Below are 8,600 nucleotides of genomic sequence, written 5' to 3'. Positions count from 1 at the left end.
CTTAGACCATATCCTAACTAACTTTCTTTTGATAAGTCTAAAATTTATAATGCTCAGACAGTTATCATTGAAATTAGAAAATTATCATGATCTTCATCTATATAAGTTTTGCATTCAAAAATCATCGAGTATACTCAATACAACACATCAATATCTTCCTTTTCATTCTAAGGTCAACTCTTCTCATACTTAGGTCAACCCTACTAATTGAAATCTAAGATATAACTCGTTAATTCTATTATAGACATCATATGCTACTTATGCATAAATTTTATCATAGTATCTATTGATTCAAAATTTTAAATATTAAATTTTTTTTATATTTATCATGTTCTTTATGATCATAATCTAAGTTCAAATATCACTAAAGTCATAATTTCGAATAATTATAATCTTAAGCTCAAATACCACTTAAATCATATTCTCTAGTGATCATAACCTAAACTCTAATATTATTCTATTACATTCTTAATGATCATAACCTTAAATTCTGATATTATCTATCATACTCTATTGATTATAATCCTAGAGTTTTGATATCACTTATGTCACAATCCCTAATGACCTTAAAATTTTAATACTACTTCAGTCATGTACTTTGATACCACTCTGTCACGCTCTGAACCCAACAGTCAGTTCGAATACGTGATAGTCTGCACACTCCTTAAAGCAAGCCCTAAAGAATATGCAAGGATAAAAATATTTCATTACAACCTTAATATCCATAATATCTAATTTCAATAATAACTAGTAAAACTTGCATAATTACAATTGAAATTTTTTCAATCTTCTGATCAGATATTATGACACTCTATCTATGCATCCGCTCACTCGCAAATCCATACCATAGCCAACCATGAGCATCCTGTAACTCTGAGAAGAAAAAAAAAATGGAGGGGTGTAGCTTTACAGTGCAGTAAGAATTTTCATATCACACTGATATAATAATATAATCTAAAAATAAAAATAAGTAATAAAATATAAAATTCATGTTTAATATCCAGAATAATGCAAACATCTATAAATTATCTATCTTGTCAAAAAGATGCATCATCATATGTTAATAGGTGAAATACTTTTGTTCAACGATTGTTTCATGTCTTGTCTTTCATTTTCTTTTCATTATCACATGATCTTTAACCTTTTTCTTTTTAACTTTGGACTAACCAAGTCTATATCTCAGTCACCATCTAAATAATTTTTCTCTTATAAACCTTTCAAGACTGTTCAAAGATGAGCTCCTGACTGGTGATTTGGGAGAATGTAATTTCAGCCTAATTGGGCCCTGAACCAAACCCAACACAACAACAACAACAACAACAAAAAGAATGGAATGAAGAAGACTCCCAATGGGAGTCTTCTTCTACCCAAATTATCGGAGGAGAAGTCGAATTCGAGGGGGATTCGACCTCCCCTCCACTCTATAAGACCTCCTCTCCCCCTCCTAAACAATCCACGATGATCATCGGTCTCTCTCTCCTTTCTTTTTGGTTTCTCTAATTGAAATCGAGGCCTCATGTACCCATGCTCGTCGAAAATTGGAGCCGACAATGCTGCTGAAGCCCGAGGTAAACACCAACACTTCTTTCTCTCCTTCTTTTCATCTTCTTATGGCCTTGGATAATGCCGTCAGCCATCGAATTTGCCGAAAAATCCACAAAAGTAAGAACCCCTATTTGCTCTGTTCGGTCGGGTCCTTTCCTCCACTTTTTCGACCACCAGCATCGCGTTTGCGTATCTCCCCCTAGGATAGGATCCTTATCTCTCTATCCTCTTTCTTGAGAAGTTTTGGCCGCCGGTGACCGACCAATGATCAAAAAACTAGAGAGAAAGGGGCGGTACCCTATTTTTTTAATTGTTTCTTGATTTTTCATCGGTCGAACCTCACCGCCGGCCTTCCTTGCTCTGTCGTCTCGACCAGACGCCGCCACCCCTCATAGGAGTCAACCACCAAGCTCCTCTCAGTCTGTCCTTGATCGGTCGGGAGGAGAAAGAAGAAAAGAAAGAAGAAGAAGAAAAGAAAAGAAAAAAGAAAAAGAAAAAGAAAAAAAAGGAAAAAAAAGAAAAAGAGAAAGAGAAAGAGAAAAAAAAAAAAAAATAGAAAAATAAAAAAAAAGAAGGAAAGAGAGAATTTCCTCTCTCTCCTTTCTCTCTCTTTCCTCTCCCCTCTCTCTACTTTCTCTCTCAAATTTCTCTCTCTAGATTCTCTCTCTACTTTTCTTTAAATTTTCTCTCTCTAGGGTCTTTATCTCTCTTTGATTTCATCACGGATCTTAGGACAAACTTGAGATGAAAATAAGATGATCTGAAATTATTTCAAAATTCGTACAGTAGATTGAATTTCAGCCTGATCCTTATTCGAAATTTATAACATCGATCATGGTTAATCCATATTGAGTCACCATAATATGACTACTGATGATCTCGATCATGATTTCTTTATCTGAAGGATATGAAGATTCTCTCTCCACTTTTTTTTCTAAAATTTTATCTCTAAAATTTTCTCTCTCTTCATGGATTTTCTCTCTCTAGATGTCATGTGGACTAATGGAGGGTTCAGATACTCAGATAAATCCCGATCTTAGGTAATCCTAGAAGAAGTTCTAGATTTATGTTATTAAGATCGATTATTGATAATTTTTCCATATATAATTTTTATATTTGATCAGGATCATGAAGAGATACATTGTTTGCATAAGATGTCGAGTGGCATATCTTGTTTTCAAAATTCATAAATCAAAGAAGAATATTGATTTCTATGCTTAGATCAGTCACCGATAAAGGTAAGAATCTCTGTACATGATCACCATTATATATGTTATTTTACCGTTGGTCTTGCATCATTGATTTTGCATCGTTAGATTTGAGATCGATGAATTTGCTATATCTGAGACATCGTTATTTGCTTATATAATTTTTAGCATGAGTATGTTATGTCAATATATATATGTATCAATGGTGGATGGCATGATTATATGGATATGACATATCTAATTTGATCACAGTGTAAATCAGAATTAATTTTGTGAAATCAACATATAATAATTAAATGAAAAAGAGATATGGTTTGGACTAGCCTTGTCATGTGGAACAGCTCGTCAGGAACTTATGCCTGGGACAGCCCCACTGACTTATACATAAATCAGCCGGCCAGAAGCTCATGCTGGAACAGTCCGCCAGGAGCTTATGCCTGGGATAGCCCCCTATGGGCTTTCGTACATGGGACAGCTGACCAGGAGCTCATCCTGGGACAGCCTTGAAAGGCTTATAAGAGAAAAATTATTCAGATGGTGACTGAGGTATAGACTTAGTTAGTCCAAAGTAAAAAAAAAAGGTTAAAGATCATGTGATAATAAAAGAGAAATAAAAGAAAAGACATGAAACAATCGTTGAACAAAAGTATTTAACCATTAACATATGATATGCATCTCTTTTGACAAGACAGATAATTTATAGATGTTTGCATTATTTGGATATTGAACATGAGATTTTATATTTTATTACTTATTCTTATTTTAAGATTATATTATTATATCAGTGTGATATGAAAATTTTACTGGACTATAAAGCTCACACCCCTCCATTTCTCTTTTTCTTCTCAGAGTTACAGAATGCTCATGGTTGGCTATGATATGGATTTACGAGTGAGCCGATGTATAGATAGAGTGTCATGATATCTGATTAGAGGATTAAAAGAATTTCAATTATAATTATGCAAGTTTTACTAGTTATTATTGAAATTAGATATTATGGATGTTGAGGTTGTAATGAAATATTTTTTACCTTGCATATTCTTTAGAGCTTGCTTAAGGAGTGTGCAGCCATCATGTATCCGACCCGGGTGTTGAGTTCGGGACGTAACACTTAATCACTTGTATCACTTGTATCATAGTCCTAATGCAAACATATACTAATGTCATAGACCCTAGTCTTTATCTCCTCTAATTTCATCACGACCTGGGGCAAATTTGAAATGAAAATAAGATGATCTGAAATTGCTTCAAAATTTATACAGTAGATTGGATCCCAATCCGATCCTTATTCAAAATTTATAACATCGATCATAGTTGATTCATATTGAGTCATCCTGATATAACCTCTAATGATTTCAATCATAATTTCTTCATCTGAAAAATATGAAGATTTCTCTTTACTTTCTCTCTCCACTCTCTCTCTAAAATTTTATCTCTAAAATTTTCTCTCTCTTCATGAATTTTATCTCTCTAGAAGTCTTGTGGATCAGTTGAGGATCCAGATACTTAGATAAATTTTGATTTTGATTAATCCTAGAGAGGTCTTAAATTTATTTATTAGGATCATTTATTCATAATTTTTTCATATATAATTTTTATATTTAACTTTGATTATGTAGAGATGTATTTGTTGTACAAAAAGATATAGAGCAAAATATCTTGATTTCAATACATAGATTGAGGAGCTCATCAATTTTTGTATTTAGATCAGTCATCGATAAAGATAAGAATCTCTGTACATGATCACCATTATATATACTATTTTATCGTTAGTCTTACATCATTGATTTTACATTATTGGATTTGAGATCGATAATTTATATATCTGAGACACCGTTATTTGCTTATATGATTTTTGATCATGAGTATGTTATGTCAATATATATATATATCAATGATTGATGGCATGATTATATGGATATGACATATCTAATTTGATCATAGTGTAAATCAGAATTGATTTGATGAAATTAACATATAATAATTTAATGAAAAAGATATAGTTTGGACTAGCCTTGTCATGTGAAACAGCTCGCCAGGAGCTTATGCCTGGGATAGTCCGCCAGGAGCTTATGCTTGGGATAGCCTCCACTGACTTATACATGGATAGCCGGTCAGAAGCTCGTGCCTGGGATAGTCTGTCAGGAGTTTATGCCTGGACAGCCTCTCACAGGCTTTCGTACGTGAAACAGCCGGTCAGGAGCTCATCCTAAGATAGCTTTGAAAGACTTTTGAGTGAAAATTTGTTCAGATGGAGATTGAGATATAGACTTAGTTAGTCCAAAGTCAGAAAGAAAAAAGTTAAAGATCATGTGATTATGAAAAGAAAAATGAAAGATAAGACATGAAATAAATACTAAATAAAAGTGTTTCACCCATTAACATATAATGATGCATCTCTTTTAACAAGATAGAAAATTTATGGATGTTTGCATTATTCTGGATATTGAACATGAGATTTTATATTTTATTGCTTATCTTATTTTCAATTATATTATTATATTGATGTGATATAAAAATTTTTATTGGACTGTAAAGTCACACTCCTTCATTTCTCTTTTTTTTCTCAGAGTTACAGGATGCTCATGGTTGGCTATAGTATAGATTTGCGATGAGCGGATGCATAGATAGAGTATCATGATATCTAATCAAAAGATTGAAAGAATTTAAATTATAATTATGTAAGTTTTACTAGTTATTATTGAAATTAGATATTATGGATGTTGAGGTTGTAATGAAATATTTTTGGCCTTGCATATTCTTTGGGGCTTGCTCTAAGGAGTGTGCGGCCATCACGTATCCGACCCGAGTGTTATGTTTGGAACGTGACAGAGTGATATCAGAGCTTAGGTTATAATCATTGAAGATTATGATATAAGTGATTAGGATGTGATAGAATAATATCAAAGCTTAGATTTAAGATCACTAGAGATTATGAAGTGATATCAAAACTTTATGTATGATCAATAAGATATGACAGAATGGTATCAGAGCCTAAGTTATGATCATTTGAAAACTAAGATATAAGTAATTAGGATATGATAGAGTAATATCAGAGCTCAGGTTTAAGATCACTAGAGATTGTGATATAAGTGATATCAAAATTCTGGATCATGATCAATAGAGTATGATTGATAATATCAGAGTTTAAGGTTATGATCATTAAGGATATGATAGAATATATTAGAGTTTAGGTTATGATTACTAGAGAATATAACTTAAGGTAATTGATCTTAAAGTTATAATTATTCAGGATTGTAACTTTAGTGATATTTAAACTTAGGTTATGATCATAAGGAACATGATAGACATAAAAGAAAGGATTCAATATTTAGATTTTGAATCAATAGATACTATGATGAAATTTATGTATAAATAGCATATGATGTCTATAATAGAATTAACAAGTTATATCTTAGATTTTAATTAATAGGGTTGACCTAAGTATGAGAAGAGTTGACCCTAGAATGAAGAGGAAGATATTGATGTGTTGTATTGAGTATACTCGATGATTTTTGAATGCGAAACTTATATGGGTGAAGATCATGATAACTTTCTTAATTTCAATGATAATTATCTGAGCATTATAAATTTTAGATTTATCAAAAAAAAGTTAATTGAGGTATGGTCTAAGAAGAAATTGTATCATATGAGAGAGAAATATTTTTGAGCATTGAACCTATAAGAGGTCATATATGAAACTCAATTTTAGATAAAAATATATTTGGATCTTATTATGAGAATATAAGTTATACGTCTTAGTGAAATCTTTGATTATTCAAAATATCATATTTGGATCTAATTTCTTGATCTTTCAAGTTGCATTGAATTTCAAATCCAAAAAAAAATTGTTTTTCTAAGTGGATCTAAGGTATTTTGATATTGTTGTTAAATTGAATGAGAAATTTAGTTTTGTTACAGCATGATATATATATTATGATGAAATCTTTAATAATTCGTATTACCATCTTTGGATTAAATTCTTTAATTTTTTTTATAATTGTTAAAGATAGTAGAGTGTATTAATTATTCAACTCAGAGTTCGGATTTTTCAATTGAACTAAGATATCTTGCTAGTGTTAAATTTTGAATGACTTATACAAGGGATAAAATTTTGTATAGATTTATCAACTAATATTAAGAATTGTGATGAAGAGAGCTCTACAAGAAATAATCAAGTTGATGCTACTTACAAGGATGTTGGCTTGAGTTCTTCTAATTTGTTCGAATTAAAGTTAATTCTTTTAAAAAAAAGATTGATTTAAACATTATCTAAATGATTATAAAATAAATTTAAGATTAACTCTAATTGATTCTAGATATGTCGGATTCTTGAAGAGTGATGAAACTTATGCAATGATTTTAAACATAGGAAGTAGATCAAGATTTAATTTTGATATGCTCTATCCAAAGATAGTAAAGATAAAAAAATTTAAAATTTTACTCTAAATTTTATATAAAATTTAAAAGTTGAATCTATCTTTGATTGATCTAACATACAAAGATATTTTTATCTTTCGATAAACTTATATAATTTGATAAATTAAGATCCAAGTACGCAGCAAAAGTGTGGTGGATTAAATTGATTAAAATTATTAATTTCTTGATTCAAAAGATATTATAATAGAATACATTAGTTGCAAATAAGGAAGGATTTTATTAATAATGAAAAGATGTTACAGATCTTGATTTAATCAGATTATTATCGAATAATTTTTGCTAGTAGATTATTTTATTGCAGATAATATCAAAAAGAATCTTAGACATTTCAAGTATATTGTTAATAGCTTGATAGTTCTGTTATTAGTCCAAAATATTATAGTTCTTCGAAAAAGTTGAGAAATCAATAAGAAGGGATAAGTTTGAGATTTCAAATAATTTTTATTATAACAAGATCATGAGAAATAAATAATATGTAAGACATTATTGGAAGCGTGAGAATACATGATGCATGTATATATATATATATATAATATCTCAAACAACATAACTTAATTTCGAGGATAAAATTATTTGAAAGAGGGGAGAATATGACACCCGGCCCATTTGGGCCTTGGACCAGGCCTAAAAATCTAGAAGCCCAAAGCCCATACAAAAAAAAAAAAACAGAACGAGAAGAAGACTCCCGATAGGAGTCTTCTTCTCCGATGAATCTCGAATGGAATGAAAGTCTTAGGACCACCGGAGCCCTAGGGCTCTCTATAAATAAGTCTCTCCCCTCTCTTAAAACTCTCCACCAACAATCTTCGAGCTTGATCTCTCCTCTTTTCTTCATTGAAGCCATGACCTCCCATTATTGTGTTTATCGAAAATCGAAGGTCGAAGATGCCACCGAAGCTCAGATAAGGCTCCGACCTTTCTTCCTCTCCCTCTTTCCTTTCTTCCCATGGCTTTAGACCCTCAACGACCGTCAAGCTCGTCGGAAAATCCATGAAAAGCTGAACCTCTGTTTGCTCTGTTCGGTCGGACCCTTTCCTCCTATTTTTCGGCCACCAGCGTCATCATTTGCGGTGTCTCACCCTTAGAATATGATCCTCATCTCTCTATCCCTCTTCCTCGAGAGGTTTTGGCCACTAGTGACCGACCAATGATCGAAAAACTAGAGAGAAAGGGGTGGTACCCTATTTTTCTGATTGTTTCTTGATTTCTCGCCGGCCGAACCTCGCCACCGGCCTTCCTTGCTCTGTTGCCATTGACCGACACCACCGCCCCTCGTAGGAGCCGAGCCACTGAGCCCCCTCGGTCTGTCCTCTATTCGGTCGGGAAGAGAAAGAAGAAAAAAAAGCAGAAGAAGAAGAAAAGAAAAGGAAAAAGAAAAAGAAAAAAAAGAGAAAAGAAAAAGAGAAA

The sequence above is a fragment of the Elaeis guineensis genome, chromosome 13 (assembly GCF_000442705.2).
Source record: "Elaeis guineensis isolate ETL-2024a chromosome 13, EG11, whole genome shotgun sequence".
Taxonomy (NCBI): domain Eukaryota; kingdom Viridiplantae; phylum Streptophyta; class Magnoliopsida; order Arecales; family Arecaceae; genus Elaeis; species Elaeis guineensis.
Note: the sequence above shows the minus strand (reverse complement) of the source record.